The following is a 14,495-nucleotide window of genomic DNA, read 5'->3' as shown; positions in this document are numbered from 1 at the left end:
ATGAGACTGGAGGAGGGGTTGAGGCTGGAGGAGAGGGTGAGACTGGAGGAGAGGGTGAGGCTGGAGGAGGGGGTGAGGCTGGAAGAGGGAATGAGGCTGGAGGAGGGGTTGAGGCTGGAGGAGGGTGAGTCTGGAGGAGGGGGAGGTTATGGAAACACAGTGGCCCCACCCAGCCAGATTGTAGGTGGTTTTCAAGCTTTCATTCATCCGTCCAAATCTTCATCCATCCATCCATTCGTTCACCATGGTACTGCTTGACAGCAGGACGAGGATAAGGCAAGTGAGATGCCCCGAAAGTTAAAGCAGCGTTCACTCCCAGGCTTGTGCAAGTGCAGGCTCAGTCCGGGAAGCAAGTGCCTCCCTGAGTTTTGTGCCCCAGACACCCCACCTGCCTCACCCTAGGCCCTGCCCTGGTTCTCCCCAAGCAGATCATGAGCTTGAGAACAAGGGCTAGATCCAGGTCATCTCCATGTCCCCAGCACAAAGCCACAGACATAATAGGCACTCAATGAACATTTGCTGAATCAAGCCAACGTCCATCATCCCAGATCCTTGCACAGTTATGTCCAAGGACTGCTTGTTAATGGAATTGATGTGGGTCCTGTCGCCTGAGGTTATCTGGAAATAGGGAGCTCTGTTCTGGATGCCTTTCTCAGCCTCTCATCTCATCTGAATCTCCTTATAATGTTTCTGGCAGCACAACCCAACCCTGGACTGTGTCCTCCTGGTGAATGGAGGCCCAGCTGTCCGTGGGTTTGTGCTGACTTTCTAATGACAAATCAAAGTTAGTGGTAGTCCAGGGAGGGGCAGCCAAAAGCTGTGCACCAGGTTTCTGGAGCATTCAGCTGGCTCAGAGGGATTGCAGGATGCTGCTAAACCTGCTTGTTCCAGGCAGCTCTGGCACGCGTGCCCCCACCACATGGAGTGAGCTGTCCTCTTGCTCCTCACTGCAGAATGTCCTGAACCGGCTCAGACGACTCTCTAAGGGGGCCTGGAGTGGTGTCTCCCTGCAGGCCTGAGACGGGCCCAGACTCCATCCCGGGAGAGCCTTGCCTCTGCCTCCTCCCAGCGTCCAGAACGCCTGGTGTCTCAGCTGTGGGAGGGGAGGGCCAGGACTGGCTTGGTGGCTCCATTGTGGCAGGGGTCCCTGGGCTGAAGAGACAGACCTGGGACGTGGGGGCCGACATGCCACCCGGGCTGCCCTTGCCCTCATCTAGGCTGAGTCAGCGTCTGAGGGCCCCAGCGGGAGGGCAGGAAACGTTCCCGTGGGTGGGAGCCATGGGAAAGTTCTCCATGAGGCGAGCAAGCTGGAGCGTGCTGGGGAGGACGTGGGTGGGAGCAGCAGGGAAGGAGGCAAAGCAGTGAAGCAGTGGCCGCAGGGGTCTGCCGGGTCATCCTGGCGCTGAACACACCTTCCGGGAAGCCTTTCTGACTCACAGCGAGGGCATTAACGAGCCCTTTCTCTAGCTCCATAAAGCCCCTGCTGACTTGCAAAGATTTGGTTACTTCTCTATAAAGCGTTTTCATTGTATCTGGATGGTCTGGACACAGGAACACACATGTCCCCTCCCTCACTGCTGCCACACAGTCAGGTGCCCCATCTGAGCGAGCAGTCCGGCCTCCAAGGGGGTTGGTGCCCCTGGCACCCAGCCAGGCTGGTCAGCCTCAGCTTTGCAAAGCACTCTGTGGTCCGGCACATCATTGAAGTCCTCCATCCAAGACCCCCATCCAAGACGAGGCACAGAAGTCCAAGGACAGCATGCTGGTGCCTGCCCCCTACCTCAGCACTGCCATCCGCAGGGGACCTGCAGTCCCATGACACAGAAGGCGCCACAGCGTTCCCTATGGTGGGATCCTTTCCGTGGGGACAGTCTGCCTTGTCCCACCTTGGTCCATGGAACACAGAAGGGTGACCACTCTGCACTGTCAGAAGCTGCTCAACATGTGGGCGCTGCCAGGAAGCATTCCGCTAGTCCCTCCACTGGGCCATTTCCCAATGAGATCTTTCACTTGGCAAATTTAGTGTTTTGAATCAGTGTTCGTGCAGGGAATGAGGGGTGGGATGGAGGCTGCCAGATTATCCCAGAAATTCCACATCTAACAATATTTCCAGCAGACAGGCTCCCATATGTTAAAGGAAGCGTGTCCAAAAATGTTTGTTACAGCATTGTCAGTCATTGAGAAAAAATAGAAACAGTCCAAAAGCCCATCAAGAAGGAATGGTTAAATGGGAAACCTCCAAACATATTGCTAAGTGAAAAAAGCAAGTTGTAAGCCAGTTCTCACCAGGTGATTCTGTGTATTAAAAAATGCCACAAATATATACGTCTACTTGTCTAGCGACACACACACCTGCACAGGTCATGGCCAGAAGGACACTCCCAGTGGTGACAGCGGTCACCTCTGAGAAGTGGGCGGGATGGACCCAGAAGAGGTGGAGGAAGGCTGTCACTTCAACGGTAGGTTTTTCTCTACTTAAATTTTCTCCAGGATGTACATGTGCCTTACTTGTACATAATATAGATATATGTGTGTGTGCGTGTGTATATATGTATATGCAGACAGAAAGGGGGTATATGCAGATGCAGAGAGAGGTCACCTCTGACCCAAGCCAGCAGTCACCAACCAGAGACCCAGCTGCTCCATTCCCATTGCCACCATGAAGCAGGGATTCCTCCTCCTTGCTTCTTAGAAATCAGTTTTTAAAAAATCAGGCTGGACGCAGTGGTTCATGCCTGTAATCCCAGCACTTTGGGAGGCCGAGGTGGGCGGATCATCACCTGACGTCTGGAGTTCGAGACCAGCCTGGCCAACGTGGTGAAACCCCGTCTCCACTAAAAATACAAAAATTAGCCGGGTGTGGTGGCAGGTGCCTGTAATCCCAGCTACTTGAGAGGCTGAAGCAGAATTGCTTGAACACAGGAGGTGGAGGTTGCAGTGAGCTGAGATCGCGCCACTGCACTCCAGCCTATGGGACAAAAGCGAGACTTTGTCTCAAAAAATAATAATAAAATAATACAATAAAAATAAATCAGTGTCGGGAAAGCACCAGAGGCAGCAAACATTGGTCCAGGACCATCCAGGGCTGTGTGTGTGCAGGTCTGTAATGCTTGGAGCATCAGACAGCAGCAGAGACACCCCCCTCAGTGAAGAGCCTTCCCCGGACGCTGCAATAACTCACTGCATGTGAGGCCTGCATCTATGTGTTCCAGACAGCCGGTGGTTTGCAAAGCTCAGTTTTATGGCCTGGGCATCACCAGTGTCAGAAGAAGGGCAAAGGGACCCCAGCCCGGACTCCTGCCTGTGACAGGTGAGAGGGAGCACCCAGGACACCATGGGCTTTGAAGTGTCCTTGAAAACCTCTTAGGCAGTTGGGTCCTCTCTTCAGAGTTCCCGGGGCACCTGGGAAGTCCTGCTGTTTGGTCAGTTTGTTCATCAAACGGCTTCGCAGTCCAAGTCCTTGACGGAGAGTCAGAGCAAGTGTGTGCTTTGCAGGCTCTCCTGAGCAACCGTGACTTCCAGCTAAGGAGGGTGCCATGGGCATTGGCACTTGGTTGCTCTCCATCTCGGGCCCCAGCTGGGAGGACGGTGGAAGGGTTTTTCATCCACACAGACTGGGACGAGACCTTCACAGACTCCAGACCTCAGCCAGCTGTGGAAGGAGGAGCCTGGGCCCGTGATGGCTCAGGAGAAACCTGGTGGCAGAGAGTCTGACCCCTCAGCAGGACACCGGGGAAGCTCAGGCAAGGCAAGATGGCCAAGCAGGCTGCAGGCAGGTGGCAGCGGAGGGCCCGGAGCTCGGGGATGGACGGACAACCCGGCTCCCTGCGAGGCAGCCCCCGACACCCCCGGGAAGATCCACGTGCCCAGAGTGAAGAAAGAGAAGCTACAGTGTAACATTCTGGACTGAGCCACGTTGCCCGTCAAGGGTGGGGAGAATAAAGGCGTGTCAGGACTGCCCACGTGCCTTCCAAAACGTTACATAAGCACTTGCTGCGGTGAAACAAGGGGACGCCGGCAGAGGAAATGACCGGGCATCCGAGAAGCCCCGGCCCGGCCCCTCCCCCATGGAAGGCAGTGGAGGCCCCGCCGGGAGTCCAGGCTCCGCCGCAGGCATCAAACCCGACACCCCGACCAGGGGCCTGGTCTGGAAGGGGCGGCTGAGCACGCGCTGCAGCCGGGAGACAGCAAACCGTGCCCAGCACGGGGGGAAACACGGAGTGGACGTTCCAGGCAGAACAGAAAGCTGTGTGCTTCCCGGTTCTTCTGTGACTAATTAAGGACTGAATCTCCAGAAATAACCATTTAATTTATTTCTAAATTTAGGAATATATAAACATACTAATTAAAAGGACTTAGTTTTGGTCACAGAACAGGACGTAACCGTTTTCTGCCTTGAAGAAGTGAGACTGAATCCGGAAAAGAATGAGGAGGTGGAGGAGGGGGAGTCCGGGAGAACCACTGTCAGCGAGAGCCCGTCACTGCCCAAAGCGGACGCAGCAGAAATCATGCAGACGTGCCTCTTAGAGGACTGGCATTCATGGAAATCTTCGCTCATTTTTAGAGTTTCAGTAAAACCTGGGATGAAGAAAGAAACCAGGATGCAAAGGCTGAAAGAGGAAAGGTTGAAAAGATCACACCGCAAGGAGGGGAAGGGGCCGGGACGCGACAAGGTTGACTGAATCCTCACCTGCCGCTGTGCCTGGGTGGTGATCCCAGGTTGGGTGTTTCTGCGCGGGAGGCCTGTGGGAACGCTCTGGGGAACCGCCTTTGCGAGGGAATTCGGGAAGCAGAGAGCAGAGGAGATGTTCACCTGCAATGCCGTTGCAGGCCCAGCCTCAGCCCACCCTGGGAGCTTGGAAGCTGGGATTGCTCTCAGAGGGGTCTCAAACTGGGGAAAGGGGCCAGGCCTTCAGACCACAGCACAGACTAGCCATTGGCTGGAGTGTTCCCAGGTGGAGGCATACACTCAGGCAAGGGCAAAAGGGGTCCCAAGAAGGCCTGGCTGTGAGCCATCAGCAGCTACTCCCAGCACCTCGGCCCTTCGGGGCTCCAGGCCGGGCACCATACCATCCATCACAGCCCCCACACCCCTCAAACAGCAGTGGGGCCCGGGTGCCAGTAGCTCCTCCATGGCCTGGCGGGTCTGTTTTTCTGGGAAACTCACGGCAGCGGGTTCGGTGGGACTAGCTGCAGATTCCCACTCCAGATCCCTCCAGCCTTGGAGAGCACCTCTGTGAGAGAGGTGGCTCCCAGGGGGACTCCGAGGCTGCCCTCCTCATACTGTTCATGCACGGACACTCCCACCGTGCCAGGACATACCCCATGTGCTCTCCTTTCTGCCTCCTGCCTCCTCCCATGCTGCTGCAGCCGGGAAGAGATGTATCGGGGAGAAGCGTTCACCAGCTGATGGTGTCAGCAGGGACACATGACCCTCCTGCACTGTTCTGTTGGGGATGGAGCCAAGGAATGACCTTCTCTAAGGAAAGGCTCCTTCTGGCCCGGGGACAGAGGTTCCCTCGGGGCTCTGCTGGCCCCTTTACGGATGTCCGCACGTTGTGTCTCAAGGCGCTGGTGTCTCTGGTGAGAATTAATTGCAACCCTGGCCCAGCCTCACTGTGCACGCAGGCAGGTGACCCAGCTGAGCTCTGCGCCCATGTGCTCTGTGAGGAAGCTCACCAAGGATCCAAACCCTGGAATTTTGAGAGGCAGGGCTTGCATGCGTGGGGATGCACAGAGATCTCAGGTTGCATGGCTGTCTGCCCATCTCTTTCCACACCCAAATGGGCTCCAACTGACAGAGCCCAGTGGATTCAGCAAGGCCCTCTCTGCCCCTGAGTGGCTAAACTTCCTCAGGTGGGAGGAAATGAACCTCTGTTCATTTCCAAAAAAGAAAACACTGCACAGCATGGCCAGTGTGCCCTGAGAGTGGTGTCCATCCACAACAGTCCTTGGCACAAGGCCACCTTGGCACCTGCTCGATTCGCTGGCCCCGATCATGTGGCCCCTGTGAAGTCGGGGGGCGCTCCACCACAGTCCTGCCTCTCTGGCTCCAGAGATAGCAGTTCCGGCACTTTCTAAAGTAGTTCAGGTGTCCACACCTCCAGAGGCAGCTGATTTCCCGTGGAAATCTTTGCTCATTTTTACAGAGTTTCAGTAAAACCCAGGGTGAAGAAAGACACCAGCGAGGCCCACAGTGAATGGCCGTGTGGCCTCTTCAGGGTCCTCTGTCATTCTGCACACAGAGCTCCTGGCCCCAGGTCGAGAGATGAAGCCCCTTCAGGTCCACTGATGGGAGCTGTGAGAGGCCATTATAGCCAAAGTAAGGACAATGTGCAGAAAAAAATCAGCTTCTCTGGGGATTCTGGAGCAAGGGGAGCCTGTCGCATCCTCACATCTTCCCTTTTTGACGTCTCTCTTAAAAATGTGACATTTCTGCTTTTAGTGCATAAGATGAAAGCAAAGGTTTGGGTATACATTAAACACTTTTAAAGCCAGCAGTGTGATTGAGAATGGGAAGGGAGCAGGGAGAAGGCTGGTACTTAACAATATCATTAGCTAGGAACGTGGCTGAAGGGGAAGGAAACACTAATTGGCTTCCTGGGAGCCTCATCCTTCTCAACCCTTGCGTCATGGAAGTTTCCATCCACAAGACAGAGTAAAGGGGGAGAAAACCAAGCTGGGACATTTTTCAATTTTGCTTTGTTATTTCAAAGTAATGGCAGCCTGGGCAACCTGGAGAGACCTCATCCCTATGAATTTTTAGTTTTAATTTTCAAAAAATTAGCCAGGCATGGTGGTGTGCCCCTGGAGTGCCAGATGCTCAGGAGGCTGAGGCAGGAGGATTTGCTTGAGCCTGGGAGGATGAGGCTGCAGTGAGCTATGATCATGCTGCTGCACTCCAGCTGCACTCCAGCCTGGGTGACAGAGCAAGACCCTGTCTCTAAATAAATAAATAGGTACATACATAAAAGTAATGGTTATTGCCTTTTTCTCATTTGGAAAGATCTCATATTCTTTCACAAAGAAAACTAGAAAATTTAAATAAGCTAAAAAGACAATATTTGCCCTCTGGCAAATCTACTTGTCCGTAAACTGTCCTTGTCAGTACCCTGACCTGGGGTCTTGGATGAGGATGTCTGAAGGAGGAACAGCACTGAAATGCCGTCCAGCACTCAGCCCCACTTCAGGTGCTGCCAGACTGGACTGTGGTGGAGCCCCCATAGCAGGGACTGAGCGTGTGTAGTAATCATTCCTCAGAGTGTTGGCAAAGTTCTTCAGCCAGGCTGACATTGAAGTACGCAATTCTAACCTAAATGATCACTTTCCTCATTTTTAACACGTTCTTACTATTTTACGACATCTTCCCCAGTCTTCAGAAAAGTGTTGACATTTTGCTCTGGGTGTATTAGTTCCCCAGGTCTCCGTAACACATTACCACGAATTGTGTGGCTTCTGCCACAGTGTAAAGGCGGGAGGTTCAAAATCAAGGCATCAGTAGGGCCATGCTCCCTCCAAAGGCTCGAGGGCAGACTCTTTCCTTTTGTCTTCCAGCGTCTGGTGGCTCCGGCATTTCTGGGCTTCACCTGTGGCTGTGGTGTGAATGTTGCTGTCCCCACAGTGTTCCTATGTTGGAACCTAATCCCCACTGTGTTGGTATTAAGAGGTGGGGCCCTTGGGAAGAGATTGGGTCCACCCTCATGAATGGGGTTAGTGCCCTTATTAAAAAGGCCTCACAGAGCTTCTACCTCCTCCAGCACGTGAAGACTCTGCAAGACGGTGACCCTGATGAGAAATGGGCCCTCCACAGACATCGAATCCTCTGGCATTTCTATCTTGGCCTTTCTGGTCTCTGGAGCTGTGATCAATACATTCCTGTAGTTTATAAATTTCCCAGTCTAAGGTATTGTGTTACAGCAGCTCAAAGGGACTGGAGGCAAGCCGCATCACTGCTCTCCCCCCCTCTCCCCGTGTGTCTTCATGGCTCCAAATTGCCCATTTCCCTAGAAGGACACTGGTAACTGTGATGACAGTAGTAGCCCATCTGGAGTGACCACTGCCATGATGCCAGCTGCAGTGGGGGAGGCACAGCCGGGGCTGCATGCTCCATGAAGCCAGTGGGAGCCAGGAGCAGGCAGGAGCTCCACCCTCCCAGGCACAAGCTACAGCCACTCAAGCTGGAGCTGCAGACACAGGCACCTCTGCACTCTCAAGGGCCTGTAAATGCCTGTTCCCGCTGTCTTGTCTCTCCCCACTGCTGGCACCACTCCAGTCTCAGAGCAAAGTTGAGGCCAAGCCTGGGTGCTCTCACAACCTGGCCTGGCGTGTGCACACTTGGGACAGCACTGACACGCCAGCCCCCTCTGCCTTGGTCCCCTCCGGACTTTGGGTGCTGACAAGCATGGGAGGGAGGTCGAAGGAGGGCTGACGGTGGCTCAGCACTGGCCTGCAAGCCATGAATGGTGGTGGGAGACAGACAGGCTCCTGGGTAAAAAGGGACAGGTTCCCAGTGAAGCCCCACCTTCAAGTCAGAGAAGGCCTGAAGCCCGGGGGCCAGGCTGCCAGTCCCATGGACCAGAGTGGGAACTTGTGGTGTTTTTTCTGGGCCCACTCATGGCCACCCATGGACAAGTCAGCACGCGCTTTCTCTCCTCTGAAGCCCATAAAAACCTCAGACTCAGCCAGACTTGAAGAGATGACTGGATGACCAGCTGTGGAGCGGAGCTACTCACCCCAGGGTCTCCTCTCTGCTGAGAGCTGAGCACTAGTTGGGACACCCTGGCTGCAAAGAGGGGCTGCCCACTGCAGGCCTCCTCTGAGCTGTTCTGTCACTCAATAAAACTCCTCTTCACCTTGCTCACCCTCCACTTGTCCACACACCTCATTCTTCCTGGGCAACAAGAACTTGAGACCCACCGAACAGCAGGGCTGAAAGAGCCGTAACACAAGCAGGGCTGAAACATGCCCCTTGCTCGTCACATTGTGGGGGACAAGAAGCAGAGAAGAGCTGCAGCCCTTCAGGGGGCCCAGACCCAGGAGCTCCCTGAGCCAGAACTGTGACACCCTCTTTGGGGCTCTGCAGTTCCTGGCATCTTCAAGCTTCATGGGTGCCACCATGTTCCCCGGTGCCAGCTGTGGAAGCTGCTTGCAGTGACCCTGGTCCAGCCACAACCTCACAGGGCACTGGCTCCTGCCACATTGTAAAGGCAAGAAGTTCCAAATCAAGGCATCAGTAGGGCTACACTCCCGCCAAAGACTTGAGGGAAGACTCTTTCCTTTCGTCTTCCAGCTTCCAGCGGCTCCGGCATTTCTGGGTTTGACCTGTGGTTGTGCTGTGCTGTGAATGTTGCTGTCCTCCCAGAATTCCTAGGTTGGAACCTGAACCCCATTGTGTTGGTATTAAGAGTTGGGGCCCTTGGGAGGAGATGGGTTCCACCCTCATGAATGGGGTTAGTGCCCTTATTAAAAAGGCCTCACAGAGCTTCTACCTCCTCCACCACGTGAGGACTCTGCTCTCTGAGACAGAACCGTGACACCCTCTTTAGGACTCTGCAGTTCCTAGCATCTTCAAGCCTCTGTGTGCCACCGGACCCCACGCTCGCTCACTCACACACCCCTCGCCACTCTGCTCGCCCTTGGCAGGCATGGGATCCAGGCCAGTAGCACGAGCTGAGCACAGCCTTCCAGGTCGAGTGAGCCCAGCAGACCTGAGCAAAACTCAGGCAAAGGCGCCCCTGGCCACAGAGGTTTCTGGCTGGTGAAGCAACACCCCAAGGATCCCGTAACAATAGGATTTTAGGATTTAGGGCCTACCCCAAAATCCAACTGCAAACTTACATCTGCAAAAACCTTATTACATCTGCAAAACCTTAACTTACATCTGCAAAAACCCTAACTTACATCTGCAAAAACCCTATTTCTAAGTAAGTTCACATTCACAGGTCCTGGAAATTAGGACTTCAACGTATCTTTCTGGGGGACACCATTCAACGCATGACCCTGGGTGTCTGGGCAAACATTCCTGCACAAAGAACATTGCAGACAGCTGGAGCCTTTCCCTCCTGGATGCAGAGGCACCCAGTCTGTCCAAAGCCGCTTTCACACGAGGAATCCTGTTAAAGGCCTCATTCCCTCTTGCAGTCCCTCAGTATTACTCGTCCTGGAACATCTGAGCCTCTGCTCATGAAATGTTATGTTTACAGCAGTGATCAGCAGACACAACAAAGCCTTCAGGATGTGACATAAAAGGCACAGGGACCAGGGTTGGAAGACGACTCCAGCCTTTTACTCTGTAATTTCTATCGCCTGAAGCAGTTATTTTTGGCAGAATTGGTGCATGGGGACCTTCACCTACCCCTGTAAGGGAAAGAGTACAGCTCCCTCCTCATCCCCCTTGGGATCACTAAACCAGATGCACTGAGCTTCCCCAAGCATCTTGCACCACCAAAAGCATGTGCTTGTGGCCTGTGAATTCCTCTTTACTCCTAACCACCCAATTCCTCCTTATTCGCAGAATGGATCTTCCTGACTTCCCCAAGCTTCACTCGCCCTGACACTTCCTCTTTGGCAACTCGTGTGGCATAAAACTCACAGAGGAGACAGGCACCTGGGCCTCACACCTACACCACTAACCACATCAGAGTGGGCAGTAGCCCCCTTCACCTGTCGAGCTGCTCTTGGTGGGGGGGTCATCCTGGCAGCCCCTGAATGGAAGGGCTTGTCTGCTCCTCTCCCTTCCTTGTACAGGCATCTGAGGGTGCACCCACGTCGACCACACCCCCTCTCAACAACCTCCATCAATTTTTAGGGAAGGCAAAATCTGTGTTTCCAGTTGTCCTTTGCCACAGGCTCCAATGTGACTCAGGCTCTTCCTAATCCCCTCTTCCTTTCAAATGTTGATATTTTGGCCAACAGACATTTCATTTTACATTTGATCTTTTGAAATATTGCATTAAGATACTATTTATCGTGAATCTCTAGTTTTTTGATGCCTCTTCAACTTTGTGCCCGAGCCCCTCACTCTAGATATTATCTTAAACCATAAACCTTTTATGGCTTAAAAAACAATATCCAGGACAGCAAGGACAATCCCACTCTGGGGTGCTGTTGAGTATGGGGAGGAGGAGGCTAATGTAGGGGAAGAGCATTTATTACAGCTTGATGTGCTTAGTGAGCCCTCAGTCATGGGCTAGCCCCTGGAGATAGGGAGATGTGGCGAGTCCCAGCCCCAAAAGGTCCGGAGCGGGTGAGGGGCAGATGCAAAGATGAAGGGCACCTAGAGATGTGTGCACTGGAGGCAGCCAGGCCAGGAGAGGACAAAGGGTCCCTTCTGCTGGAGGGAGCAGCCCCTAGGGCACACAGGTGAGGACAGCGTAGGCTGGGGCTTCTCAGGGCAGAGGCCGCAGAGAGTGGAGGAGGGGCTGGCAGCTGGGGCAGCAGCCCCTGGCCCTGGAGCCGACACATGCAGGCCTCTTCCCAACCCTGTGTTCAGTGACCTCACAGGAGATTCCAGTGGGGATGGGAGGACAGATCATGGAGACTGGAGAGCACTAAAATGGCTGTAGCTGCTGCTGTCGCTGTTTCAGAGGCCTGGTTTACAGCGTGGCACAGGCAGCAGGCCCAGCCTTGTGCGTGGGTGGTACCCTGAGAGCCTGGGGCAGGGACCAATATGGGCTTTAAAGAAGTCAGGGATTCTTGAGGAGAACGCAGTGATGGGTGTCCCAGACCAGCGCCAGGGAACCAGGTGGGGTCAGCATCGAGAGCCCAGCAAAGTCATGGGAGCGTGAACCCAGGCAGGGGAACACTGACAGTGGCCGAGGCCAGGTGGCACTTGCCAGGCAGCCCCCGAGATGGCCCCGTATCTGTCTTCACAGCAACCTGAGAGAAGCATGTCATCCTAACCTGCAGCTCACCGGTGAGGAGCTGAGATGCAGGAGGGTCAGCAGCCTGCCCAGAGGAGCACACTCGAATATGGTGCAGATGGTCAGCAAGCCATCCGGGAAAGCTTCTAAAAGCTCTCAGAGAGGATAAAGAGGCCACTCAACAAGAATAAAAACCAGAGTGACATCAAATGGCTCAGCAGCAACCCTGGACCCAAGACAATCTGGAATAACACCCGCCAGGCGTGAGTGATTTTCCTGCAGAAAATCGTTTTGAACCTAGAATTCTAACCCAGCCAAACTACAGACATCTCACAGATAGCATCAATAATCCATTCCCCCAAATCAGCCATTCTGCATGAAAATGCTACCTGGGAACCTACTTTCTCTTATTTTAAAAGGAATAATTATACTAGATTACATATCAACCTTACTGCACCACCCGTCTACTTTTCCAAAATGAGATATAACATGATGGAATCTCTGTATGCTAGTAACGAATCATGTTTGAGTAGAAAATGTAAACAGCCTGTCCTGGTCATGAACAATCAGCCTGGCTGTGCACGCGGCTGCCGTGTGGACCAGGGTGATTCTGAGCCAGCCGTCTGGGAGTTCCACACCCTTTGCTAATGTGCTGGCTATTGTATGTGGAATGTACCTATTGTATGAGGAATGTAATTCAATCATTTTACTTAAAATTGCAAATTACATTTTGAGAATGTGATGTAACTTTTTCCTGTACACACAAACATCCACTGAAAAACTGATATATTTCAAAACATAAGTTCTACCAATTTGTAATTAAAATCCAAGAGATAGTCACCAGGAAAGCACTAGCCAGGGAGATAGTCTAGGGGGTATGCCCCACATAGCAATCAATCAATCAATCCACCCATGAGTAAAGGAAAGTACATAAAGAATGAAGACATGTTCAGATACACAAAGTCTCAGAGTGTGTTCTTCCCAGGTACTGTTTGAATAAGAAATCATGTGATGATGTATACATATCAATATATAACTTTTATATTATATCAAAATATAACTATGTAAAATTTATATGCTATATATTGTTTGGGTGAGGGAGAAGGGACAAGATGGAGGAAGGTGAACAAGATGGCACAGTCCCTGCTGCTTCCGGGTTCTTCATCACCAACTTACCCACGCCAGGGAAAATGCAGATCAACTGAGCATGCGCCATGTGACATCAATCTGAAGAAACCGAAACTTACCCGACCACGCCTATGGAAACGCCCCAATCCCGCCTACTGCCCTCCCCTTCCCACTAGCAATGCATAAAAGTCCACCACCAGCAGGCGCCGACATGACTTCCTTGGCCCCTCTTACTTGTGGACCACAGAACCTCACCCAAGAGTGCCGGAGCGACTTCCCTGGCCCCGTGCTTGTGGACCAGAGAACCTCGCCCGAGAGTGTATGCATATTTGCAAATAAAAGCCACCATTTCCTAGGGTTTTTTTCATGCTTTAAATAATAATAAATAAAACATATAAAACAACATTGATATAAATCATATCAATAAAGGAAGAACACATTGTTACATGATTTCTTATTCATCTTTTCTTCTTCCTTTATTGACATAATTTATAAAATGCTATAAAATTCCCTATTTTAAAGTGCACAATTCAGCAGCTATTCATGAGATTGTACAATCATCACCACTAACTCCAGAACATTTTCATCACCCCAAAACAAAATTCCACATCAACAGGCGCTCCCCGTGCCTCCTCCCCACCTATCCCCTGACAAACACTAATCTATTTGCTGTCTCTACAGATTTGCCTATGCTGGACATTTCAAATAAATGGAACCATAAAATCTGTGGCCCTTTGCGTCTGGCTCCTTTGACTTAGCGTAAATTTTTGGAGGCTCGTCCGTGTTGTAGCATGATTCAGGGCTTCATTCCTTTTCTCTGTCCATCCACTGGTGGACATTTGGGTTGTTTTCCCTTTGGGGCTCTTAAGAGTAATGCTACTAGAAACATTTGTGTACAAGCTTTTATGTGGACATATGTCTTCAGTTCTCTCTGGTATATTCCTAAGAAATAAATTGCTGGGTTATATGGTAATTCCATGTCTGAGGTTTTTAGGAACTACCAGACTATTTTCCAAAGTGGCTGCACCATGTTACATTCCCAGGAGCAATGGACGAGGGTTCCCATGTCTCCAGATCTTTGCACCAACACTTGTTTTCCTTCTTTAATTATAGCCTTCCTATGAGTATGAAGAGGTTTCTCATTGTGGTTCTAATTTGCATTTCCCTAATAACTAATGACATTGAATATCTTTTCACGTGCTTATTGGCCATTCATATGTCTTCCTTGGAGAAATGTCTATTCAAATCCTTTGTCCAGTCTTTAATTGGCTTCTGTGTCTTTTTCTTGTAGAATTATGAGAGTTCTTTTAATATTCTGGAGACTTGGTCCCTATAAGACATATGATTGCAAACATTTTCTCCTACTATAGGTTGTCTTTTCACTTTTTCAATACTGTCCTTTAGCATACAGAAGTTTTTACTCTTAATGAAGCCTAATATACGTATTTTTCCTTGATCACTTGTGCTAAGGATGTGTTCTTGAAAAATGAAGTAAAGTCCAACAGA

This window comes from Mandrillus leucophaeus, unplaced genomic scaffold (genome assembly GCF_000951045.1).
Source record: "Mandrillus leucophaeus isolate KB7577 unplaced genomic scaffold, Mleu.le_1.0 Scaffold898, whole genome shotgun sequence".
Lineage (NCBI taxonomy): Eukaryota > Metazoa > Chordata > Mammalia > Primates > Cercopithecidae > Mandrillus > Mandrillus leucophaeus.
Note: the sequence above shows the minus strand (reverse complement) of the source record.